Source organism: Gopherus flavomarginatus, chromosome 8 (genome assembly GCF_025201925.1).
Source record: "Gopherus flavomarginatus isolate rGopFla2 chromosome 8, rGopFla2.mat.asm, whole genome shotgun sequence".
NCBI classification, from domain to species: Eukaryota; Metazoa; Chordata; order Testudines; family Testudinidae; genus Gopherus; species Gopherus flavomarginatus.
Window position 1 is genome coordinate 44,781,218 of NC_066624.1, and position 27,461 is coordinate 44,808,678.

A 27,461-nucleotide genomic window follows, 5' to 3' on the forward strand; every position below is an offset into this window, starting at 1 on the left:
GGTATCTGTGGCTTTACTTGGGTGGTATGTGGGGTCTTTGGCTGTCCTCGGTTGTAGGGTTTATGGTCTGTGTGCCCCCTGGGGTAATCGTTCCCCTTGACAGTAGCTTTCTTGCTTTCTGCCAGTTCCATCCATTTGGCTCCAATCTCCCCCGCCTCAGCGATATCTTTGGGATTTCCATCTTGTATGTACCGTGTGATGTCTTCAGGAACACCATCCAAGAACTGTTCCATTTGTATGAGGAGGTTTAGTTCTTCCAAGGTTTGAATGTTGTTTCCTGTTATCCAGGCCTCATAGTTTTTTGCAATGTAGTAGGCGTGTTTGGGAAATGACACCTCGGGTTTCCACTTTTGGGTTCTGAAGAGCCGACGGGCATGATCTGGGGTTATCCCCATCCTGTATCTGGCCTTGGTTAGAAAAAGTTTATAGTCATTCATTTGGTGCTTAGGCATTTCAGCTGCCACCTCTGCTAAAGGTCCACTGAGCTGTGACCTCAATTCTACCATGTACTGGTCTTCGGGAATGCTGTACCCAAGACAGGGTCTTTCAAAATTTTCCAAGAAGGCCTCGGTGTCATCACCTGCCTTGTAGGTGGGAAATTTCCTGTGCTGTGGAGCAATATTTGGCGCCGGGTTGTTAGGGTTGGCTGGCACATGCAGCCCAGCTTTTGCCAACTCCAGTTCATGTTTCCTCTGTTTTTCCTTCTCTTCCATTTCTTTTTGTTGCTTTTCCATTTCTCGGTGGTGGGCCAACTCTTCTTCTGCTTGTTTCCTTCGGTAGGCCACCTCTTCTTCTTCTAGTTTTCTTTTGTGTGCTGCCTCCTTGGCTGCCTCTTTGGCTGCCTGTTCTCTTTGGTAGGCTGCCTGTTCTCTTTGGTAGGCTGCCTCTTTGATCTGTTCTTCTCTTTCTTTCATCTCCATCTCTTTTTGTTTTATTTCCAGTTGTCGCCTGTGTTCAGCTTCTTTGATTTGTTCTTCGGCGTCAATTTTTGCCTTAGAAGTCATGGTTCCTGTTTTCTTGTGTTGGGGTGCCCTCCGGTGTTTATCTTCTGAACTGCAGGTTCTCTGTTGCCTCCTGAAGTCTGCCTAGCAACAGTGCCTTTAGCTAATTTTCCTTTTCTCTCTCTAGCTAATGTTCAATGAAGGGAAACCAGAAAAACCACTTTATTTGCATGCCTATAAGTGCTGGTACTTGCCTCCTAATGGGAGGGCTATTGCATGACAAAAGACCCTTAACATGCAAGCCACAAACTGCGAGAGAGAGCAGAAAAAAAAAATTCTCTCTGGTTCCCTTTTAAAACCAACTGCTTCTCTCTCTGCTAAAAAGCCCTTAGCAGAGAAAAGAAAAATATAATATTCCTACTGGCTTCCGGATTCTGTCTATATCCCACCGCTGCTACACCATGTAATAACCTTAATCCCAGTTTTGGACCTTAGTGTCCAAAATATGGGGGTTAGCATGAAAACCTCCAAGCTTAGTTACCAGCTTGGACCTGGTACCTGCTGCCACCACCCAAAAAATTAGAGTGTTTTGGGGCACTCTGGTCCCCCTGAAAAACCTTCCCTGGGGACCCCAAGACCCAAATCCCTTGAGTCTCACAACAAAGGGAAATAATCCTTTTTCCCTTCCCCCCTCCAGGTGCTCCTGGAGAGATACACAGACACAAGCTCTGTGAAACTACACAGAGTGATCCCCCTCTCTGTTCCCAATCCTGGAAACAAAAAGAACTTTCCTATTCCCCCAGAGGGAATGCAAAATCAGGCTAGCCAATTCAACACACACACAGATCTCCCCGATCTCTTCCTCCCACCAATTCCCTGGTGAGTACAGACTCAATTTCCCTGAAGTAAAGAAAAACTCCAACAGGTCTTAAAAGAAAGCTTTATATAAAAAGAAAGAAAAATAAGTACAAATGTTCTCTCTGTATTAAGATGATACAACACAGGGTTAATTGCTTAAAAGAATATTGAATAAACAGCCTTATTCCAAAAGAATACAAATCAAAGCACTCCAGCACTTATATTCATGCAAATACCAAAGAAAAGAAACCATATAACTTACTATCTGATCTCTTTGTCCTTACACTTGGAAACAGAAGACTAGAAAAAAGAAACTACTTCTCCAAAGCTCAGAGAAAGCAGGCAGCCAGAAAACAAAGACAAAGACACTCAATTCCCTCCACCCAAAGTTGAAAAAATCCGGTTTCCTGATTGGTCCTCTAGTCAGGTGCTTCAGGTGAAAGAGACATTAACCCTTAGCTATCTGTTTATGACAGACACTAATTCCTGTTCTCCCTGGCAGGGTCTGACCTAGACCAAGTGGCACCCCAGGCAAGACGTTAAAAATTTTAAGTATCTTATTTTTCATTGCATTTGTAGCTCAGTACATGATTTTGATGTACAATTTCGATGCATGATTTTCTCTGTCATATAAGATGCTAAATTTGCAGGCTAGGTTCTGTAAACCTGTATTTATTCATGCCATATATAAGCAAATAAAACAAATGCATTTTCTTTAAGCATATAGAAACTTTTTAATTTTAACGGTAACTGAAACGTACTAACATCTAGAAATGGAACTGTCACCAGCACAGGGCTGGCCAGGATTAAATAGTGTTACAGTAGGAGACAGCGTTAGGATGTTAACCCCAGGCCTTTAGTTGAAAGGTGATTTCTCTCACCTTTCCCCCATGAACTGAAGCGCAGCATTAAAGAGATCCAAAGATTGGCCAATGGCATTTTCAAGTGCTAAAATAGCAAGCGATGTCGCTCTCTCATTGGCCATCAGTGACTGAAGATGTGGTTTAATGAGCCAAAAAGAAACCTAGCAGCTGCTGAAGTAGTTCAGTTGGGAGCGTGCTAGACTAGCAGGCTATTCTATCCAGCTTTGTGCACAGGTAGGATGTTTTCTGAAAGGTGCAGCAGTTCCTTTAACTGCCACAAGTCCCTCATTTCAGGCTATGCAGCAGGAAAAGACAGCATGGGCTTCTGCACCGAGATGGCCCACCTGACCTTTCATTCTTCTCTTGCTCTTTGTCAGCAAGGAGAAAAAGAAGAAGCTCTCCCTCAAGCTGGAGTCACACGGGCGAGGTAAGGACGACTTCCTGAGTGCCGGCTCCAGTCCTCTGCTCTGCCAGCTGACCTATTGAAGGGCTGCCACCACTTTCTCTAGGTTTGTCCATCGGTCTGTGGCAGGGTGAGCAACAGCCAAGCAGATGGAGTTTCTGTAGTGTAGTGGTAATCACATTTGCCTAACACACAAAAGGTCCCTGATTCAAAGCTAGGCAGAAACATGTTGGTTTCCTTTTCCCAGATCCCCTTGCTGTTCAGGAAGGCGCTCCTCCTTCTGCCACTGGCCTGTCCCTGGGATAACTCCAACCCCTGCATGACAGAAGGTGCTGACAGCAGTGGAGAAAGCACCTTGGTGTCAGGCTGGAGAACCTAGAGGAGTTAGGCATGTTACCTTTCAGAGACTTGTGGCTTGTCCTCCTCTGCCCTTGGAGATTGGCAGGTGGACGCCGGCTCTTCCTGCTGGCCTTCTTTGCCTGACTTCCAAAAGAAGGAAGTGAGGCAGGAATGGGGCAAAAGAGGAAAGTCAAGCTGAGAAAGGCAGGGCAGAAAATAAGCACATCATTGTGGCTAAGTGGGGTTAGTAGAGCACCACCATTCATTCTGCAAAGCCCGGGGAGGTGTGGTTGGCTGCTGGGAGGCAGAATCCTGTGCCTGCCTCTTGGCTTCCCAGGGATGGCTACTTGCAGCCCAGGAGAAGAAGGGGGGTTCTGGGTCAAAGGAAAACAAGCAAAGCTGAGTCCAAGTGGAGAATGGCTGCTCCTTTATGGCCAACCTGGGGGCATGACTGATGGTTTTAGAGGTGGAGGCTGGGCTGGCTGTGAGCAACTGGGATCCAGGAAACCCCCACCTGCCCTTCTGAGGGCCAAACCATGGAGGTGCGGTTGGCTGCTGGGAGATAGACCCCTGTGGCTGGCTGTTGGCATCCCAGGGATGGCTCCCTGCAGCCCAGGAGAAGCGGGGTTCTGGGGGGAAGGAAAATAAGCAATGACGAGGCTGAGTAGGCTCCTTTCTGGCCAAGATGATGGGCTGTGGCGGGTCTGGGTGTTGCCTGTAAGCCATAAGTGGACTTGGTGCAGTGAAAACTGCTGCTCCATTCTGGCTGACCTGGGGGTGCCATGGACGACTTGGGAGTGGGGGCAGGGCCCTGGCTGTGAGCAAATGGGATCCAGGAAGCCCATCCTGCCCCTCCAGGGGCCGAGACTTCTTCTTCTCTGCTGCCATGGGGACGCTGGCCTCAAGCCTGCCCAGCGTGTGCTGTAGCTCGAGCATTAAGCCTTCCTGTGTGGCCTGTGCTGGAGCTGATCCTGGACCCCTGTGGGGCACTGTTGGGGGAAATCCCGACTGCTGGTCACTTTGGGAGCTGTGCTGCCCGAGGTAAGCACCTCCCCTCCGACCACATCCTGCACCCTTACCCCTGCCCCAGCACAGAGGCTCTCTGTGTCTTGAACAAGCACTGTCAAGGACTGGCCAAGAACTTCTGCTCTGTTTATGTGAAAGAGACACAAAAAAGGGAGCCCAGCGGACAAGTTTAATTCACAAGCACAAACTGGCCGGCCAAGCCAGGATCTCTCAGTTACTCAGAAGGCTCTTCAGCCAGCTCTTCCCAAACACCAGTCTCTGGGGGCTTTTATGACATGATGTACCTCAAAATAGCCCCCTGTAGCTCACATATTCATCATTCATATATGACTGTGATATCTCATACAAACAATTCCATGTCAGTTATCACATGAAAAGTCATGATCTGCTAAAATCGGTTACTCTGTCCAAATATGTATAGCATGAGGGTGTATGAAGTTATGCATTTTGCTGTATGGTTGTTACTGAAATATGCTATAATTTTGCTAGTGACCCCTGCCAAGGAGGGAGTTCAACAACCATGAATCAGCAGAGGAATTGTAATTAAGGGATTTCCAATTCAATGACAGATGCCCAAACACAGCACTCTGGGGACTGCTCAAGTCTATGAGTCAGTTGCACAAGACCACACCAGGAGGATTCCCCAACCTAGTGACTCAGCAGAGCCCTCCTGGACACGTCTGGGCAAGTGTCTTCTAGACACTTGAACTAAGGATATAAAATAGGAGACTGTGGAATCATGTTTTTGCCTTTCTCCTCCCCCACCTATGTTGGAAGCAGCAGGAATCCTGAGAAAATGAAGGGGGGAATTCTATGTATTAAGGAGGGTAACATCCAGTGGGGTGAGAAAAATACTTGACCTAACTACTGCATAGTGTAATAAGGTGTAAAGTTTACATTTTTCTGTGGTCATACAGTGCTTAGTGGTCTACGTTGTGGCCCCAAGAGCCATGGATGCAAGTTGAGTTACGATGACCTTTTCCTTGTCTCCACATTTCTTAGGTGCCTCCTTCAAACACTGCTCAGAAAAAACGACTGGTTTCTTTTGGAAGTATTTGCATTGCAAGGCAGAGGCAGTCTTCTCTGTTTCCTCAGAAGATTGACCAAAAGATGGGGAGAGCAGACACATTTGGCAAGGCACCACTGGGTTCTGCATCCCTAACTCCACTTTACCTGGCAGGTGAGTCAGCCAGCTTAGCCACGATGCCACTCTCTGGAACTTTTCTCCCAACTGCTCCATTTTTAATCAGTGACTATCTAAAGGAAGGTGACATGACATCTGCATGTGGACATCCCCAGTGAATCACAAGGACGTGTGGCGCAGGCTCTCACGTTGCAGTTATTGCAGTCAAAGCAACCACCATGCTAATGCCAATCACAGCAGCCTTTTCATCAACTCCAAGCTTGTGATTTGATTCTTTCCAATGCTTCTCTACAAAGAAGCCTTTTCCTTAGCAAGCAATGACTTGGCTACCAAGGGAGGTCTCTTCTGTTTCCTAGGAAGACACAGGAAAATGTGAGCAAAGGAGACAAAAGCCATTCACAAAGGCAACACTGGGAGTTGAACCCAGGATCTCCTGTTTAGGAGATAAGCGCTTTAGCCAGCTAAGCCATGGTGCCTACCTCCAGAAACTGTTTGCAACTGTTCCATTTGATGGTCCAGGACAACACCAGCAAATTCTAAAGTACAGACATTCCACATTTCCCTCAAGACCTGCAGACCTTGAGGTATCTGGCTCTCCGTGCACAGAAAGCCACAGCTGAGATGACAGAGGGCTTCTAACATGTGCTTCTCCCGCCAGCCATTGTGATCATATAGCGGTTAGTGATCTGTGTTTCAGTCGCAGCAACCTCGGCTCAGTTCTCAGTCATGGTAACCTTTCCACCAGCTCTAAGCTTCTCATTTGCCATTTTCCAAGTGTGGGGAGCTGTCTGCCCCCAACCAAGCAGGAGAAAGATTAAGGCAGCCTTGCAGACACGGTGCAGAAACCGGCCTATCAGGAAAGGGCTTATTGAGAGAGCCAATCAGGAGAAGGCTTGCTGGAGCAGCCCATGTATAAAGGGCAGCTCAGCACAGCAAGAGAGTCACTGCTTGGAATTTGAGGAGGGAGGTTTGGCTGGGGCTGGGGCTGGGGCTGCGGCTGGGGCTTCGGCTGGGGAAGGGTGAGCACCCTGATCTGGGTGGGTAAGGGGAGCATGAGTGACCTTCTGGCCGAATTCTGCCAGACTGAGGCCCTAATACAAAGTCAGAGGAAGGTGCTGGGGCTGTGGGGAAGTGGTCCAGGGAAACAGATGCAGGGTTGGACGTTCACCACTTTTGCCTCCGTAGTGGCTGACACGGGTGGCTACACCCTGGACTGCAGCCAGCGACTGAGGCAAGTGTCCGGGTAGAGAAAAGCTGCCCCCGGGAAGGACGGAGAGAACTGAGTGGGGCACAGCCAGAGGGCTGTGTCCATAAGAGGACACTGAAGTCCTGAGAGCGCCATGGGTCCTAATGATAAAACAGATGCAGCCAGATGCCACTAGATGAAGGCGCACCGGTGAACCAGAACTTATTACCAGGATGGTCAGCAAGAGGCACCACAGCAATGAGGCATTCCCCATGGCACCAAGACTTAGCCGCAAGGAAGGCTCTCTCTGTCTTGAACAAGCACTTAGAAGGATTCTGCTGACAGGTCTTTTCTTTTTTTGGAAAGAGATACAGAAAAGGAGCCAACAGACACACTAGGTTCAGCAAGGAAGAACTGGCAGGCCAAGCCAGGCTCTCCTGGTTGGTAGGAAGGCTCTTCAGCCAGCTCTTCCCAAAGATCACTGTCTAGAGACCTTTTAACAGCCACTGCAGGTGCTGAAAACAAAACAGGCAAAGAGATGCCAAAATAGAGTTCTCCACTGCCTGCAGCCATCACGCTACCAGGAGTTCTGTGCACAGAGAGGCCCCTGCTGGGGGGAAGAGGCCTTGTTAGAGACTCTTCTGACACCAGCCATTCTCAAATAGTGTTTAGTGTTCTGTGTTGTGACTTCAGCATCCACAGATGCCAGTTCAGTTGGGGGACATTTTTCCTGTCTCCACATTTGTCTAGTGCCTCCTTTCAACACTTGTCACCAAAAAGACCTGTTTCTTTTGCAAGCAATGTACAGCTAGGCAAAGGCAGTCTTCTCCATTTCCTCAAAAGATCACCAAGCTGTGAGGAGAGGACACACATTCAGCCAGGCTGGATCCTGAATCTTCTCTTTATTCAGCAGGTGTCCAAGAAAGACAGAAATCTACACCATGTAGAGGTCAAAAATAGGAGTTTATTACACACAGTGCTGGCGGAGTGTCACCTTGCTTATTAGGCTCAGAGACATTGTTAATTAATTAATTGCAATAGAATATATAGATTTTTCACCAGCAGGGGAAAGTGACGGGGTAGGCAGTTCCACACCCCGGGATAGGTTTTGCAGCAAGACAAGATAAGCACATTAGCCAATAGTTAACAGATTACATAATGTCTCCACCCATGGTCTCAAGTTAGCAAGTTAACATTTCATTAATACTTTGATAAAAGGTTGTTAGTATAAAATATCTATGTTGAATTCTGATTTGGGGTCCATAGGAATGGAGCAACTCCTTTGATTGTCCAACAGGTGCATTCCTAGGGGTTAAAGCAAAGAAACAGTGAAAGTATATGGCAATAAAGATTTTCTGTGTGTCTAAAGGCAGGCATTGGTCGCTGGGAAGGGACATGGAAGGATGACATATCTTATACTGACATGTGACAACTTTTCAGAAACTCAAGACTGGATCTCTGGGAAGAACGTCTCCCTACAGAAGAAACAAACACAATAGGAACAGGGATTCTTTGTTCAATCTGCATCTCTGAATAAGACACAATTCTTTAGTTCTTAGCTCCAACACCTGGCAATTTGCTGACCAGGCCTATCTTAGCAAGCAAGGCTTTCTGTTTACCCCAGCTTTCTCTTAGCTTATCACTATTTGCTAGGCCTCTGGTCCTTGACCATACTCTGGACTTTGAGTCTGGAAAAGAGCTGGAACAATCCATGCACCAGGTTGCTACATAAAGAGCAAATAGATTTTTAATCCTTCACATGAAGTAATGGCAAAGCTCTTGGTTCAGGCCTGTAGCAGCGATGGAATAAACTGCAGGTTCAAATCAAGTCTCTGGAGTCCATCCACAACTGGGATGGGGCATTCAGTCCTTTGTACAGAGCTGAAGCTTGTTTGTAGCAAAGTCCCTCTAGAGGTATGAAGCAGGACTGAAGACAAGATGGAGATGAGGCATCAGCCTTTTATAGTCTCTTGCCACGTGGTCTTTGCTTTCTTTGTCCCAAGGACACTCTATCCAGCATGTGGCATAGGAAAAGCTTTGAGTTCTGTCCACAGGCAGGTCCCTGCATACCTTGCTGAGTCACAAGGTGTATTTGCCTTCTCTCAATGGGTCGATTGTATAACTGATGGTCCTTAGTGGGCCATCAAGCAGGCTAGGCAGAACTGCCACCAACTTGTCTTGAGTGTTCCCCAGAAGCAGAGCACGAGTTTGAAATATGGACAGCATAGAACCAATATTCATAATGTCAACTACAAAAATGATACACATCTAGAGATAGCATCATTATAATCAGCCAATCATAACCTTTTCACAGACCCCTTTCATGGCAACTTTTCTACAATATTGGCTGCAAATATAGAACAGTGGTCGCAATGGTGATCTATACAGTTACGGATTAAGTCATTAATGTCACAGGAGGTGACATGGTATCAGTGAGACTGACATTGGAATGCTGCCTCCAGTTTTGGTGTCCTCGGTTGAAAACGATGAGGTGAAATTGGAGCTGGGCCAGCAAAGAGCCACCAAATGTTCTGAGGGCTGGAGAAAAATGCCTTCTAGTGAGCTATTGAAAGAGCTCAGTCTGTTTAGCTTATCAAAAGAAGATTGAAAGGTGACTTCACTGAAGTGTTGAAGGGCCTTAATATAGAGAAAATATTGGGTGTTAGAGGGCTTTTTAATTGAGCAGAGAAAGGCATAACAAGACCCAATGGCTGGAAGGTAAAAAGAGACAAATTCATATTACAACTAAGGCACAAATATTCAACAGCGAGGATGATTCACCACAGGAACAGGCTACCAAGGAAAGTGGTGGATTTGCCATCTCCTGATGTCATTTAATGAAGACTAGATGCCTTTCTGGAATGTGTTTGCCCCCAAAGTAGCTCTTTTGTCATACAGGAGGCCTGCGATATGAAGGGGGTCAGATTAGAAGCTCTAATGGTCTCTTCTGGCCATAAAGTCGACTAATTTCTGAAAAACTGAATGTAGCATTGCCAGCAGCGTCTGATATTTTCCTGTCTAGCCAGCTTGCTTCCTAGAACGAACGCTCCTTGAGTGGGGTGATGCACAGGGAGTAGCTTAAACCTGCAAAGAGCCTGGCCAGAGGCAAGACATTAACACAGCAAGGGAGAGGTGTGGCAGTGACATCACAAAGGCCTTTTTCAGCACCTCAGACTATTGGTCAAAGGTGGTGGGGAGGTGGTGACCTCACAGAGAGATGCTGACATCATCCAGGCAGGACAGAGGCGAGGGGCCAGGGAAACCACAGAGATCCCTGTGGCTTTGCTTCAGCAAGTCTCCTTCTCCAGGTCTCCTTGAGGACTGACAGAGTATTCAGGTTCACGGATGTGAGTGCCAGGAGGAACCTCTTTCGAGTTTTCTCCTTCCCTTGTAGTGATTTTACTAGAAAACAGCCATCCCTGTTTAGAAGGCAAGAGCCTCCTGGAGGTCTGAAAGCTGTTCAGTCTGATCCATCTGGTGAGAGTTGAATTCTAGGCATTGAAAACACGAGCTTAAGGAGGCAGAATTTTATTCCACGCCTGGGATTTTGTCCCTTCGAATCACTGGGGACATTAGGGTTTGTCCTTTTTGTTTCACCTTTCCCTCCATCCATCCCTCCTTCCTTTCTCTTTGTCTCTTGCTTGTTTTGTCCTTTCTCCTGTTCCCCTCCCAACACCAGGGTGTGTGTGTGTGTGTGTGTGTGTGAGTGTGTGTTGCAGGGGAGTGCTGTGCAGCTCCCACTGTGGGTGATCCATCCAAAACTGTGGGGCTGAAATAGTGCTCTGACAGTGATCCCCACTGGTGACCTGGCCCATCCTTTGTGCTCTCTGGTGAGAACCCTCAGCCTTCGCTCCTCAGGCTCTACCCTGATTGGCAGGGAGGAGACTCAGGTCCTTGTTGTTCTCTTTTAAGATCAAGGAAATAAGTCAGAACCAGTTCTATGTTGGACAAATTTTGCTGCTTCTCTGCATTAATTGTCTCTGAGCAGTTCATGATTCTGAGCAGTTCATTGCAGTTCTCCTCAAATACTTGCTGAAGAATTACTGTGCACTGTTGTTGGTCTGGAGCTCATCTGAGAGCACTTTATTCAGGTCATTCAATGTCTGAAATTCAAGTTCCGATGGTTAGTTTGAAAATCAGGGTTCTTGGGTCCAATTCCCAACTCTGCCACTGACATGCTGTGTGACATAAGACAAGTCCATTCTCCTTTTTCAGACTTACCTTCTCCCTTTTTCAAGTAGAGATAATAATGATCTACTCCTACCTACCTCACAGTGGATGGAGGATGGGGATCCATTTGAGAGTGTCACTCGGAGTAGGGCATAGTATGAGGTGTCCTTTCACGTTTACTCAAAGCAGATTAACACATAATAGAATAGCTGAAATAGTCTATTTGATTTGTATGTTTTTATTTTGAAATTGTTAAGAGCAGCAATGACTTAGCTCAGACTGAAGCATCTTATCTAATGTTTGAGATCTAAGTGTCTCCTCTTGTGTGCGACAAGACAATTTAACACACTGTGACAGACAGGAGATGCTTTTGTTTTGCAACAAAATATTTTAGCAAAGAGCTTTTATCCCACTTGTTATGATTTCGAGAAACAAACTGGTTTAGTCTGAATGGGATTTTCTGACAGAAACAGTTTGAATGATATTTCCCCACCATCTCGATTCCTGGGCTCCATCCCTGCCTCTGAGGGGTTTGTTGTCCATTAGAACAGGAGTCGGAACTGGTGGCTTTTCTCTCTGGCTCTGCCACCGCTTTGCTTTGTAGGCCCCTGGGTAAGTCACTTCCCTTCTCTGGACCTCAGGCTCCCCTCATCTGTCCAATGGGAACAGGGACAGTTCTTGAACTCTGGGTGGTTGTGAGCCTGAGTGAGATAAGGGGCGTTAAAGCCCTCTGTGAAGGAGAAAAGGGAACTTCTCAGTGACTGGGGCTCCTCTCTGTATGGCCCCAATGGGGAAGTAAAGAGGTGGTGTGGGGGAGAAGACTGGCAGAAGGGGTCAAATGAGGCTAAACCAGAAATGAGGAGATTTTCTTCCTTGTAAAATATCCTGGAGTCTCATGGCTGAAAAGTCGCATCTTTAGTTAGGTATGAGCCAGCAGCCTTTCAATTACCAGGCAAAGGTGTGAACCACAGAGACTGATAATTGCCTGCTTCCCAGCTTTGCCTAAGAAGCAACTGCAGTGGTGCTACTGGTTAGTGCAAAAGGGGCTACTGCTGGGCTTCTGAGTTCAAGCATTACATTGAATACTGGTTTCTATTACCCCTGTAGCTTCCCCAACTTGTTTTGCCCAATTCACATGGAAAGTACCCTACTAGGAAAAGGAGAATAAGTTCTGAAATGTGGAAGCTGATGCTCAGCTTGGAAATATCCACCCTCTGCTGCCATGAATTCCAGTAGATTGTTCACTGTCAGGGAAAATTGATCTATTAGCTGCCAGGAAAGATGTCTGGGCACCATATCCCCCTGCTTCTTCCAGTGCACCCCTGGCTCAGTCACTGCTGCAGAAGGATTCTACATGCATTGAGTCTAAATCTTTTCCAAGCCTTCTTAGCACAGCTGGTAGTGTCTCAGTCTCATAATCTGAAGGCTTTGAGTTCAAACCTCTCAGAAAACAATGGTTTTTGCTCCCTGCTTCAAATTTTCTAAAGGAAATCAGAGAAAAGAGACTACAGGACAGTGTTTTCTAGACACCTTCGCATCCATCTAACACACACACACACACAGAATCTTCTAAGGCATTAACTTTTCCTTCTCTATAGAGTTTGTATTCTCCATAGAGCAAAATATATCAAAAACATGCAAGTCTAAACCTAATACAATATGAAACTCAATACAGATAAAATCTCACCCTCAGAGATCTTCCAATAAGCTTCTTTTGCAGACTAGGCTTATTTCTAGTCTGGGCCCAATCTTTTCACCTGGCGTAATCCTTGTTCCAGCTCAGGTGGTAGCTAGGGGATTTCTTATGACTGCAGCCACCTTTCTTCTGTTCTATCCCCTTATATAACTTTGGTACAAAACAGGAATCTTTTGTCTCTCTCCTGGGGAAAAGCCCAAGGTTTAAGATGGATTCCTCTACCAGGTGACATGCTCACATGTCCTGTGAGACCCTAAGCCTTCATTCTTCCTGGCCTGTCTCACAGATGGTGCAGGACAGAGCCATCTACAGTCAATTGTCCTGGTTAATGGGAGCCATCAAGAGTCCAAACCACTCTTAGTGGCCCACACTTTGCATCATTACAAAAAGACCTCAGAGTTATTGTTCATATTTCTAGTTTCAGATACAAGAATGATCGGTTCATACACAAACGATGAACACACACAGTCGATTATAAACTTTGTAATGCTACCTTACATGCATAAAGCATATTCCAGTTACATTATATTCACACTCATTAGCATATTTTAATAAAATCATATGGAGTGCAACGTCATAGCAGGGAAAGGGTTTTACTGCAGCACCTGAGAGTAGTTGAGTTTCATGTTCAGGCTGTGGTATGAGTTTCTCCAGGTTTCTCGTAAGCACACAGGGCCCTTAGCAGGTGCTTTCGATACAGGAATGGCCCAGACATGATAAAGTGATGGGAATTGCGTTTTCCTTTTTAATTTTTGTATTTCCAATGACATTTCTGTTTGTGATTTCGTTTTGCTTTGTATAACTGTGTTTTCTCCTGGATTTGCTATTTAACTAAAAAAAGAATAAGGCCTCAGGGGGCCGGATGGAGGAGCAGGCTGGGGCTAGGACTGCTAAGAGAATGAAAGCATCAGGTTTTCTGTATTGTTTTCTGCCCTCATTTTCTGAGCAGTTTTTCTTCAGCATCAAATTTGCTCAGTTGGTAGAGCCTCAGACTTTTAATCTGAGGGTCCAGGGTTCAAGTCTCTGGTCAGGTAGAAGGACAAATCCCCAAGATTTTCAGAAGGCATCTCTTGAGGACTCTCTTTGACTTCAGTTTTTCCTTTTCAGAACTTGGCCTTTCCTAGGAAGGGCTCTTTACTGCTTGGGACTGAAAGTGCTACTTCATCACCTGTCCACTGGCATTACAGTCTGGAGGAAGAAAGGCCTCTGGGCCTGCAACAAATGCTGTGTGCTGATTTCTTGAGGAAACGTAGGGCTGGCCAGAAAGGCACGTTCCCACTGGGTATTCCCTAACAGAAAAAATTGTCCCCACAGAGTCTTTCATGCCAGAAGTCAAACTCTCTTGATAGGTCCCCTGCTGGTCCCATGGTGTAAGGGCTGGTATTCAGAGCTATAAATCCTGAAATCAAAGTTCCAGCCCCTGTAGAATTGTGGGGTCCTTTCATTGCCAGCTAATTATTCTGGGATTTCCAAAGCTTCCTCTTACTCTCTCCAATGACATGGTAGCCTGACTCTTGCCTGCTAGCTGTTGTGACTCGCACAACAGGGCATGTTTGATCCCAAAGCAAGGCCCTCCCTTAGGCTCAGTCTGAACAGAAGTCAATGTAGCACTGCATGAGACAGGTCAATTTTATTTTGCTTTCTATATCTGTGTTTTCTCCTGGATCTGATATTTAACTAAAAAAAGAGGAATGTCTCTGGGTGCCACATGGAGAAGCAAGATGGGCATAGGGCTGCTAAAGAAGCAAGAGTAGCAAATTTTCAGCTCTTTTTTTCTTGACTAGTTTCTCTTCTGCATCAAACTAGCCCTTTTTTTTTTATGAGCCTGGCTAGCTCAGTTGGTAGAGCATCAGGCTTTTAATCTGACAGTCCAGGGTTCAAATTCCTGGTTAGGTGAAAAGGGAGCATTTCTCCATATGGTACTCCTCCAACAACTGAAAAAGGCATCTCCTAAGCATGTTATTTCACAACAGTCATTTTTCCTCCAGGACTTGGTGTTTCCTAGAAAGGGCCATGTGCTGCCTAGGATGGAAGGGGCAATTTCCTCACATGGCCACTGGCCTCTCAGTCTGGATTAAGAAAGGCCTCTGGGAATTGCAGCAAACTGTTACATGCCAACTTGGTGAGCAAATGCAGGGCTGCACCCACAGGGTCATCCACACCAGAACTCATCAGAGATCTGGGGGTTCCCTATTGGTCCCATGGTGTAAGAGCAGCCCTCAGGACTTTGAATCCTGCAATCTGAGATGAAGTCTCAGTAGGATCTGAGGACAATTCCTGTGCGACCTAATCTTGCTGGGTCTTCCAAGGCTCTGTCTTGCTCTCTCAAATGATATGAAAACCTGCCTTTTGCCTGCTAGCTGTTGTGATTTGAGCACAAGAGGGGATGTTTGATTCAGAAGGCTGGTCGTGCTTGGAGTCCTGTAGGTAGGGATGGGAGCTCCATTTCCTCTGAGTCCTGAAGCTGGGCTGCAGCCTGGCCTAGGAGGCAGCCCTATTGGTTGACCAACTGGCCCAAAGTCACTTGGACGGTGTTGGTGTTCCCCAGGAATGCTGAAAGGCCTAAGGGAGGGAGGCTTAATACTCCTCCCTATCAGTCAGGGTGGAAGGGGAGGGCTGCAAGTGTGGGCAGGTTGATGAGCTGGGCCTTCTAGCATTTAGTTGGGTACATGATGAGGAACGCAAACTGGGAGAAGCAGTTGCTGGCCTGTGAGGAATGGCTCAGCCGGTGGCGTAAGTAGACCTTGTAATTACCTACAAAGCTGTGATGCTCAAGACCTATCTTTCGGCTACAGGGAATTTCCTCAGCCATGTATTTCCCCCTGCTCCATTAGTACTGCTGAGGCTGAACATGATGGCCTTCCACTTCTTGTGGGGCAATAGGATATCCCTACCTAGACATTAGACGTGTGTCTTCTCTGCCATATTAGAAGAGAGGTTGGGCCTGGTGGGCTTTGAAGTCTTTTATGGCTTTACTTTTTTGTTTTTACATTTTCAGTGGGTGGCTCCCAAGCAAGAGTTGACTCATCTGATCTTTCTTTCTTCTCCTGCTCTTTCTCAGCAAGGGGAAGAAAAAGGAGCTCTCCTTCAAGCTGGAGTCAGAAGGACAACATAAGGATGACTTCCTGAGTTCCAGCTCCAGTCCTTTGCTCTGCCAGCTGACCCATCGAAGGGCTGCCATCAGTTTCTCCAGGTTCGCCCATCGGTGTGTTCAGAATGGAGAGGGGTGACTAGTGGTGTTCCCCAATGATGAGTCCTAGGACCAATCCTATTCAACTTAGTCATAAATGATCTGGAGAAAGGGGTAAACAGTGAGGTGGCAAAGTTTGCAGATGATACTAAACTGCTCAAGATAGTTAAGACCAAAGCAGACTGTGAAAGATTTTCAAAGAGACCTCACAAAACTAAGTGATTGAGCAAAAAAATGGCAAATGAGATGTAATGTGGATAAATGTAAAGTAATGCACATTGGGAAAAATAACCCCAACTATACATGCAATATGATGTGGGCTAATTTAGTTACGGTTAATCAGGAAAGATATCTTGGAGTCGTCATGGATAGTTCTCTGAAGACGACCATGCAGTGTTCAGCAGCAGTCAAAAAAGCAAACAGAATGTTAGGAATCATTTAAAAAGGGATAGAGAATAAGACAGAGAATATTTGCCCTTATATAAATCCATGGTACACCCACATCTTGAATACTGTGTATAGATGTGGTCTCCACATTTCAAAAAAGATATACTGGCACTAGAAAAGGTTCAGAGAAGGGCAACTAAAATGATTAGGGTTTGGAATGGGTCCCATATGAGGAGAGATTAAAGAGACTAGGACTTTTCATTTTGGAAAAGAGGAGACTAAGGGGGGATATGATAAAGGTATATAAAATCATGAAGGATGAGGAGAAAGTGAATAAGGAAAAATTATTGACTTGTTCCCATAATATAGGAACTAGGGGCCACCAAATGAAATTAATGCACAGCAGGTTTTAAACAAATAAAAGGAAGTTCTTCTTCACACAGTGCACAGTCAACATGTTGAACTCCTTGCCTGAGGAGGTTGTGAAGGCTAGGACTATAAGAAGGTTTAAAAGAGAACTAGATAAATTAATGGAGGTTAAGTCATAAATGGCTATTAGCCAGGATGGGTAAGGAATGGTGTCCCTAGCCTCTGCTTGTCAGAGGATGGAGATGGATGGCAGGAGAGAGATCACTTGATCATTGCCTGTTAGGTTCACGCCCTCTGGGGCACCTGGCATTGGCCACTGTTGGCAGACAGGACACTGGGCTGGATGGACCTTTGGTCTGACCCAGTATAGCCATTCTTATACTCTTATGAAGGGAGGGGCAGAGTTCTCTGACAGAGTTTCTGTAGTGTAGTGGTTATCACGTTTCCCTAACATGCAAAAGGTCCCTGGTTCACAACCAACCAAAAACAAAATTGCTTAGTTTTCCCACCTTCCCTCGCTGTCTAGTAAAGTTCCTACTGCTGCCGCAGGCATGTACCTGTGATAAATCCAACCCCTGCAGGACAGAGGCTGGGGAAATGAGCTGAAAAAGAGCCTTGGCATCAGCAGAGGAAAGCTATAGGATCCTGGTCAGTCGCCTTTTGGAGCTTTGTGGCTTGGTCTCCTCTGCCCTGGGAGGTTGGCTGGTGGAGACCAGCTCTTCCTGCTGGCCTCCTTTGTGTGACTTGCCAAAGGAGGAAGTGAGGCAAGAATTGGGCAAAAGAGGAAAGTCGAGCTGAGGAAGGCAGGGCAGAAGGTAAGCCCCTCATTGCGGCTAAGTGGGGTTAGTAGAGCACCACCTTTCATTCTGCAAAGTCTGGGGAGGTGCAGTTGGCTGCTTGGAGGTAGGATCCTGTGCCTTCCTTGTGGCTTCCCAAGGATGGCTACTTGCAACCCAGGAGAGGAAGGATAGTTCTGGGTGAAAGGAAGACTAGCAAAGCTCTGGGAGGAAATTTGGGTACGGGGTGCGGGCTTTCTGCTTGGGGTTGGGGTGCAGGAGGGGGTGGTGCTTACCTCGGGCACTGCAACTCCCGAAATGACCAGTACACACAACCCTGTGACAGCAGCTCTCAGATCAGCGGGGACAGTGAGTCTCCATGTGCCGCTACCTGCAGGCGAGGCCCCCAGAGCTCCCATTGGCTGCAGTTCCTGGCCAATGGGAGCTGTGGAGTTGGTTCTCGGGGCAGAGGCAGCACATGGAGACATTCCCCCCACCCCAGGGGATGCTGGGAAATGCCAGACACTTCTGGAAGCGGCACGGAGGGACAGAGGCAGAGTGTGCAGGGAGCCACCTTAATGCTGCTGGCACATCTCTGCACACCCATTGTGGGAGGGGGGCAGAGGGCCTCCATGCGCTGCCTGGAGTAGGGGCAGAGCACAGAGCTTCCTCCCATCTCAGGTCTATTACAGGAGTGGGTGAGTGGGCTCTTTTGGCCCGCAAGGTGCAGCAGGTCAGACTAGATGATCACACTCGTCCCTTCTAACCTTAAATGCTCTGAGTCTAAAAGGGAGAGGGAAGTAAAGAAAAAAAAACCCAAACATTGTAATACCAGGGTGACTTCACCTGCTCACTGTATAGTCCTGCCCCTTTCTTCCTTCACTGGGTGTTTAATGACCTGCAGGACATTGATTCTCTCATTCCATTGATAAACTGATACAACGTGACGGAAATTAAACTAGTTTCCAGCTGAGAAAACAACACCTCAGTGTGGTGGCTGGGAATTGAACGTAGGTCAACTGCTCAAAAGGCCGCTATGCTCACCCCTGTACCACCAACACATCTGGTGAAATTACTCCTTATGCTTGCCCAATGAGGCTAGGCCAGAATTGAGGCATTTTCTTGCCTGTTAAAATGAACAGGATTCTCTTCACAAAAAAGCCAAACACCTCTATTTTCACCTGGGTTTGAACCATCAGCCTTTCAACTAGCCACCAACTTTGTTAATCACAGAAACAGGTAACTGCCTACTTCCCAGGCTTGTGTATGAAGTACCTACAGGGATACAACTGGTTAGTGAGGGAGGCGCACTGCTGGGGTTATGAGTTCAGGCCTCACCCAACACACCGGTTTTCATTAGCCACAGAGCTTCCCCAATTGCTTTGTCTCATTCACATGGAAAGTGCCATACGAGGGTGATGAGAGTAAATTCTAAACTCTGAAATGTGGCAGTGGCCCAGAGATTGGGATAAGGGGTTTGAAGAGAAAAAGCTCTGAGTAAAAAACCACACAGTGTCCAGGGGCAGGTATGGTACAATGCCTCAACAGGGAGCCATGAGGGGGGGTTCCACTCTTTCTGTGAAATGTCCTGAGAGGTATTTGAAGATGAAGGTAACGCCATGGCTAACAAGTGACTGGCACGTCCTGGGTTCAAGAAAAGAAGGGACTTGGGTTAATTGTCTGAAGATTTGCGTTACCATCACTGTCTGACCCCCCTTCAGCTCGGAGCATGTTTGTACGTTGCTGGGTGGAACACACAGACTCCTGGAGAGCAGGGGCAGCTGTTTCCATGGCAGAGAGCCTGACACTTAGGAGACTTTCTATACTTGCTGTTTTGAAGCAATTCAATAAAATAACGGTGGATCTACAATGTCCAGTCCAATATTTCAGCCCCCTGCTGCAAAAACACTATTTTAGAATCTACACAGGAGGCTTCCAGTGCTAGGACACCTGACCAGAGAGCCCAGTGGGGGTATAACAGCTGCTGACTCTGAGGGTCCTGGGCTAAATCCACTTGCTGGTGAAAGTGTTTTGATTTATTTGATTGATAATGAGCACCAGCTACCAGGGGAGAAGCCCTGTGAGTCGCTGCCACTGGGAAAGGGCAGGGGGAGAGGGAACAAGAGGAGAAAGGCAGAGACATTGGATACGAGGAATTGCGGGGAGAAGAAAGAGAGAACAGAGAGACAATACATGATTGAAGCAGAACCGGTGTCCCAACTCGATCTTGTTCATCACAGGTGTTCAGAGAGACAGGTAGTTGCAGGTTTTCCAGTGTCAAGTCTGAACTTTGATTCTAACAATGTGAGTTCAAATATCAAGGGGATCTCCACAGACCTGATCTCTTCCCCCTTTCCCTTTTAGTATTTTTATTTTGATGTATTTGGCTTAACCGTGATCTTCTCTTTCCCCACCTGTATTGCAATTTGGGGATTATTTTTATTTTGCCTCCCTTTTGTTCATGTCATTATAATTGTAACTGCAAAGGAATCTGCAGGAGCAAAAACTGACTCAATACTTTATTTCCCCATCATGCCAGAACATCATACAAACAGCTCACACAGCTGGAATCATAACACGGAACGCCAGGGGATGGGAGATGCAGGTTTCCAAGTGTTCTGTCTTTCTCAGATGAAAACATTCCAGCCCCTTGTGTGCCTCCATCGTGTATGACCTGCTGGACTTTGACACACTTATTGTCTCATTCTATGGATGTGATTGTAACACAATGGGACTGAAATTAAACCACTTCCAGACGAGGAGACAGAAGACAAAAAGCCATTATTGCACTGGCTGGGATTCAAACCCAGATCAACTGTTTGGACAGCACCTATACACAACACTACAGCACCAATGCATCTAGTATGAGTAACTTTCCTGCAGGCTCTGGATGCTGGCAAAGGGGGGTGATATATGACCATGGAATTAATGAGCAGCATGGATGGGCTGGAAGTTGCCTGACGGCAGGGAGCAGAGTTCGGATCCCAGAGTGACTGAAAGGGGACAAAGGTGAAATCAGAGCTCATTGGGAACTGGCCCCACCCCAGGAAAGGGGAACTGAAACTCAACTTCACTCATAGAAAAATCTTCCCTGAGAAGGAAGGGAACAGCTTGTTTCAAAGACAAGGTGTACGTTTGTTCCTCCTACATATGGAGGGGCTGGGTAGTTCTAATTCCAGCCCCCCAGACTCTGGGAGGATAAGGAACAAATTCAGGCTGCCAGTCACCTGCAGGAGCGAGATGATTTTTTGACAGTGAGGGATGCCTCGTCCTAAAGGCCTTTGTCTGCCCCCTTCTAGTGACTGTTTGGTACCGGAATGCAGCCACCACTCCTGGGTCTCTGCTGGGGAAATAATGTTTCTGTGCAAAACACCAAAGCTTTTAACAGAAAGAAAGAAAAGGAGATGGCAACACAATGGGACTAGCACGTAAGGAATGAAACACAAGATGCTTCTCCCACGTGCATTGACTTTTAACCTTGGTTGCTGTGGTGTTGTATCCATGTTGGTCCCATGGGTCCTCTGGGGGGCGCCTGACATTGGTGATTTTCAGAAGACTGGACAGTGGGCTATATGAACTGGTCTGACTCAGTATGGCTGTTCTTGTGTTCTAACTGCTGTTTAGGAAAGAGACGATCTTCCAGGCTACACAAAACTGAAGCAGGGTGCTGGGTTAGCTCCAAAGCTTGTCTCTTTCACCAACAGAGGTTGGTCCTCTACAAGCTCTTACCCTAGCTGGCCTTGTCTCTCTTGGCCTCTGAAAAGTGTTTTCTCTCCACTCCCTTTGCAGAGAAGTTAAGTTTCCCTTTGGGCAACTATCAGGCAGAAACAATTGTATTGACCGTGACACTAGAATTGAAGATTTAATATTATAAACAAATGAGTCTAAACCTGAGGTTCTGGTTTCCACATTGTTTTTTCTAACTCAGTTCCCAATTCTCTTCTAGAAAGGCTTCCAGGCTGCCTGCCCAGCCCAATAAAAGTGGCTAGGAGAGAGTCCACAATCCTGCTCTTTCAGGTGGTTGAAGGCTGCTATCAAATCCCCCCACACTCAGTCAGTCCCCAGCCTGTGGCAGTGCATCGGATTCTTCCATCCTAAGTGCAGGACTCTGCACTTCTTCTTGTTGAACTTCCTCAGATTTCTTTTGGCCCAATCCTCCAATTTGTCTAGGTCACTCTGGACCCAAACCCTGTCCTGCAGGGCTTGGATTTTTTACATTCTTTCACAGAGCGAAGTGCACATGTTCCATGATTTCATAGGGCAGACTTTTGTGGTATTGGGAGCTTTCCCTGTGCGAATTTGACAGGTGGATCAACATAGAGACATCCTGTGACCTTTCTCAGGGTACTGAGGACTGTGAGTCTCCTTGTTGCCACCTGCCACAAGGAAGAGGGAGTTTTGCATTTGGCAGCTGGATGTTAGTGACCAAACTCATCAGCCTGCTGGAACTCAAGGACCCTCCTCTGAGTTACAGCAGCCACCCTAACCCCTGAGTTCCTTCAGTGTGTCCACCAGATATTTGGTGAAATCCCAGATCCTCTCTTACTGAAGTATCCCAAGATACAGTAGCAAGGGTCCACAGTAAAACTAGTATCTCACTCAGCACTTGAGTACAGTTATTGAACAAGCAAAAAATTATTTAACGAATAGAGATTTAAACAAACAAATGTGAGTGATGGATACCAACTGTTATCAGCTAAAGAAAGGCAGAAAATGATAGAAGAGAAAGGCCAGCACAAAAAACAGAGAGAGGAACAATAAGATACTAAAAGGACAATGGTTGGAACTCTCCATTTCTCTCAGTCTTTGGATTGATGGGTACTAGAGCTGTAGCAACAGTTGAGGAACCAGGGTAAATTAAATCAAAGTAACTTTTCAAGATTAGCCATCATTTCCTGTATGACTAACAAAAACAAGACAACTGTCAGTTTTCCAAAATAATTCAGATTATCACACAGTCTCTTACTCTTTAACCAGTAACTTCACCTATAATTTCATTTTAATTGGTAACAACAACATATTCAAAGATCACAAATTGTTGTCATATGTTACTTTTCTTTTAATCCCCACTGCCAACAACTGAACCCTGGTTCTTATTGTGGTTTGTCCCAATGTAGGACCCAACCACTTCTGTGAGGATCTTCTTCCATACGTGTTGGTAGAAGGGGTCTTCTATGTCGGAATCTTTGCATCATGGAGAAAAATACCTCTCTTTTCACACTTTCTAATCTTTCAAAGTAGGAGGAGGTAGAGAAGTAATGTAAATGCATAAAGCACAAGAGAAACCTCTCTGGTCTACACTAAAGACATTTATCGGGATAACTATATTGCTTAGGGGTGTGAAAAATCCACACAGCTGAGCAACGTAGTTACACAGCCCTAACCCCCTGTATAGATAGTGCTACATGAGTAGGAGAGCTTCTACTGCCAACAAAGCCACCACTGCTTGCGGGGGCTGGACTAATCAAGTCCGATGGGAGAAATCTCTCCCATTGGCTTAGAGCATCTGTAATAGCAGTGCTACAGCAGCGCAGCTACATTGGTGCAGCTGTGCCAACATCAGCTTAATTGTGTAGCCACAGCGTCAGACACAGAGCCATAGTATCAGGACTCAACATGCGAGTATCCGGAAGTCTGAAATTGGAGGCTGACAAATTCGTTGCCTCATTGGTTACCATCATTTCTACAGCCTGAAAGTCCTTGTTACCCAGCCAGGCAGCAAGTTTGGGATCCACAGGGAAGGAATGTCCTATGAAGCACTCTCTCTTTGCATCCAAACAGTGAAGGATGACTCTTCTCGGTCTAACCCTGGCATACTTTGGAAGTGTAATCAGGGACACTGAAGTAGGAAGTGGAGTTGTACAAACAATTTTCCTTGGGTCACCATAGCTTCCTTTACTGTGGCGGAAACCAAGAACTGAGTGTGGACTCTTTCAATCTCAGCTCTTTCCAAATACTTGGTCTTGGATAGGGGAAATTTACACTTCTCTGAAGTAGAATCCTTTTCAAAACCACGTAAAATCTCAGCAGTGTTAATGAGCAATGGCTTCCTGAAACATACCTAGTTTTTCTTTAATTCAGTGGCACAGGTCCAGGAAAGGGACTGGATACAGGCCTGGATCAGAATCTTCGTTAGTTACCACAGCTGGAGATTCTATTAAAAAATGGGCATTTTTCTGAAGATATTACATTTTAAACACTGCTTTTTTATACACATCTTTAGAACCTACAAAGGATAAATTCAGCAAGAACTCCACCTCTATTTCCTCAACATCTGTGTCATGAACAGCTGCATTTCCCATAGCATAGGATTAGCTAGGAGAGATCTTCTGTAGGGCCTGGGTTACAAACACTTTGGGAACCAAACACATGAGCATTTTGCCTAGTTCAAAATCATTTACCATGGAATTCTCTTCCCAGATCATCGGAGACAATATTGCCTTAAACAACTGAAATACACTGTGATCATATTCACTTCCTTCAGTTAGTTGGGGTTGTGCTGTTGTTCACCATTTCTGAGTTGAGATTTTAAATCACTGCTGTTTCCGTGTTTGCCTGTCCAGTAAATTAGAGAGTTCACTCCTGTTGATAGCACTGCACTTCAACTTTCTCCATGTCATCATGGAGGGATGGGGAAAAAGCAAAGCTGAAATCATAAATGCGGACTTAGCAAAGGCTCATTGTCTTAAATTCTTCAATAAATCTGAGCTACATCCTATCAAAATGAACTAATATCCAATTGGGTGACCAAACACAGCCTTCAGGAAAGATAGAAACCCACATCACAGAGAGAAAATAAATTACAAAGAGAGTGTCAAGTGAAATTCCGGAGCAGGTTACATCTGATTATTCAGAACCGGGACAAGAGATTCTCCCACCACATTGTCCTCTGATCCATTCAAACCTGCTTCCCTCATCCCTGTCTCCATAGTCAGTTATGTTATTTACAATTTTTTTAGTATTCTAGCATCCCCATAATAAGGGAAAAACAGCCCTCTTCCCAGAAGTGGCTTTACAATAGATGGAACCTGGGATTTAAACTCTAAATGATCACACTGTATTTGGAATCCATTTGAATTCCGCTGCCAGGACTTTTGACACTCATCTCCAGTCACAGTGATTCTAATATAGGATTATAGTAGTAAAAACATCATCTGCAAGCACAGACAACATAGAATGCTTCATCATATGACACTTTGAGAAGTGGATGGATAGAATGTGATGAACATAAATTCTGCATGGCCCAGGCAAAAGGTAACAGTTCTGCAGTGAAGGAGAAGGAGGGAATCTTTGAGTCACCCCATCTCCTTCCAGTGTCACGGAAGCTGAAATGACACTTTTTTCCTGCCCCTGCTCCTCTTCATTTACATCTAATTTGAAAAATTCCCAATATAACTGCTCTTCAGCACAACCCAGAGCAACGTGAGAACAACTGGCAATGATACAATCTGTACCACTGGTGACTAACAATAACTTTGCAATAGGAGGAATGGTACAAATGTGACATTCCCTGGTTCCTCATAGGAAGGGCACACTCAAATTACTTGTGAGACAATAGAAAGGACAAATAGGTCCATCTCAAAAGAGGGCGAACTGCAAAAGGCAAAAATGGGCCACTCATCTGGACAAGCTGAGGAATAATGGTGCTGCAAACAGTTCAAAGAGCTTTAAAAGTTACTATGTGTGTGGGAATCAGGAAAAGTGTTAAAGAAAAGAAAGTCTTGATAGCCCTAGAGATTGTTACAATGTTGATCTCAGTGGCAGATTCTCTGATGGCTAACATGGGCTGAGAGCCAAGAGAAGGTATTCCCACACTCACAGCATTCGTAGGGCCTCTCCTCTGTGTGGATTCTCTAATGCTCAGAAAGGGCCGAACTCTTAATGAAGCATTTTCCACACTCACAGCATGTATACGGCCTCTCCCCTGTGTGAATTTTTTGATGGGTAATAAGGTTTCAGCTGCTATTGAAGGTTTTCCCACACTTACTGCATTCATAGGGTCTTTCACCTGTGTGGATCCTCTGATGTCAAGAAAGGGCTGATCCATCAGTGAAGCTTTTCCCACACTCACGGCATTCATAGGGCCTCTCCCCTGTGTGGATTCTCTGATGCTCAAAGAGGGCTGATCTGTGAGTGAAGCATTTTCCACACTCACAGCATTTATACGACCTCTCCCTTATGTGAATTTTTTGATGGGTAATAAGGTTTCAGCTGCTATTGAAGGTTTTCCCACACTCACTGCATACATGGGGCCTGTCCCCTGTGTGGATCCTCTGATGTCTAGAAAGGGCTGAGCTGGTAATAAAGCTTTCCCCACACTCACGGCATTCATAGGGCCTCTCATCTGTGTGGATAATCTCATGAACAGAAAGGCCTGATCTGCAAGTGAAGGTTTTCCCACACTCACAACATTTATACGGCCTTTCACTTCCGTGAATTCTTTGATGGGTAATCAGGTTTGAGCTGTTATTGAAGGTTTTCCCACACTCACTGCATTCATAGGGTGTTTCACCTGTGTGGATCCTCTGATGTCTAGAAAGGATCTGTGAGTTTAGCTTTTCCTACACTCACGGCATTCATAGGGCCTCTTATCTGTGTGGATTTTCTGATGCACAGAAAGAGTTGATCTGTGAGTGAAGGTTTTTCCACAATCACTGCATTCGTAGGGCCTGTCCCCTGTGTGGATTCTCCTATGTTTAGAAAGGTCTGAGCTGCTATTGAAGGTGTTCCCACACTCACGGCATTCGTAGGGCCTCTCCTCTGTGTGGATACTCAGATGAACAGAAAGGCTTGATCTGTGAATGAAGTTTTTCTCACACTTAGTGCATGTATTTTTTCTCTTTTGCCTAAGGATTTCCTAGTGTGTTGTGGTTTCCATGAGGACCTTCTGAGTTTCCCGAGAGGAAATACATTTACCCAATTTCTCCCCTGCCTGGTTTCCTTGCTCTCTTTCTGGTCTGTGCTGAATCTCAAAAGAGTTTCCCTCCTCATTACTCCTGGACACATCCCTTTTCGAACTTTGCGATAATGCTCTGTGTTTATCCAGTTGCTCAACATTTCCCTGCTGATAATTCTGCTCCTCTTTCTCACATGTCATTGCATCACCTGCTGCGATAGAGACAGAAACCTCAAAACAGGGATGGAAAGGGGAAGACCAAACCAAAACAGGCGCTGAAGACAGGTCAAATAAAAATCAGGAACTGGACTCCCCCAAACTTTTCCCCTAAATAGGACAGAGGAGGGGGATTAATTCAGCCTTTTCGTCCTATCCAAATACGCAGGGGGAAGGGAAGAAGCTAATGCCTGGTGTCTGATAGGACCTACAGGAAGCCATGAGCTATATTTACCCTGAGGATACAACCCCTGCTAGGGACAATAATGAACTGAGAGACCTCCCAAGGGCTTTGCTGGGCATACCAGATGTTTCCTTCAGGCACTTACAGATTCTGAGTTGGTTTAATGTTTTCTCACCTGTGCGGGGAGCTCTCAGGATCTCTCTTTCATCAGAGCCCTGGAGGTCTGGGACCCATGGCTCTTCTCCTTGTTCCAGTTGGGAGATCATATCAGGCTGGGTAAGAGGAAATCTTGCTGAGATGAAACAAAACAAAGGAGTTCAGTTGATTTCATAAGACTTTGTCATAAAAAAAATTCTGTTTATTTAACCTCAGTGCTAAGTGTGAGCTGGTGGGCCAGAGGCAGTTCTCACTGAAAATGCCAAGATCGGGGCAGGCTAAAAAAGAGATCACCCACACAGGCTACCGAGAAGCTGAAAAAAGAAATCACACAGTCCCCTTCATTGCATCCCAGTTCTCTGACTCCCAGTCAGCACCTAGATCCAGCACAGTGAGAGGTTATTTAAAAACTGCTCACATAAACAAAATGATCTTCTGACCCCAAAGGTCAGCCACGTTACCAGGTCAGTAAAGGTTTGGATCTTACCCAAAATACCACACTCCCAGCCAATCTTTAGCATCTAAACTAAAGATTTAAATGAAATAAGATAGAATGAAGTGAAATGGGAAAGCAGTCAGATACATTCCAAAATGGATAGATCAGGTTCTTAGCAGTATTAGTGAGTTTCCAGTGTGAAAGTCTGTCGGGAACACATCCACA

The 27,461-nt window shown here is 45.9% G+C and overlaps 1 protein-coding gene and 1 non-coding gene across 2 annotated transcripts in view; one reads left to right on the forward strand and one right to left on the reverse strand.

Moving 5' to 3' along the window:
- Window positions 1-26,836, reverse strand: part of LOC127056416 (uncharacterized) — a 65,964-nt gene extending 39,128 nt beyond the window's left edge. Inside the window, exon 1 of the mRNA XM_050964222.1 lies at window positions 26,820-26,836. The gene's annotated coding sequence lies outside the window, so the exon portion shown is untranslated. The remainder of the gene's footprint in view (window positions 1-26,819) is intronic.
- Window positions 14,450-14,522, forward strand: TRNAK-UUU (transfer RNA lysine (anticodon UUU)). Its single transcript has one exon. It is a non-coding gene; the product is annotated as a tRNA-Lys (tRNA).
- Window positions 26,837-27,461: the final 625 nt, after the last annotated feature.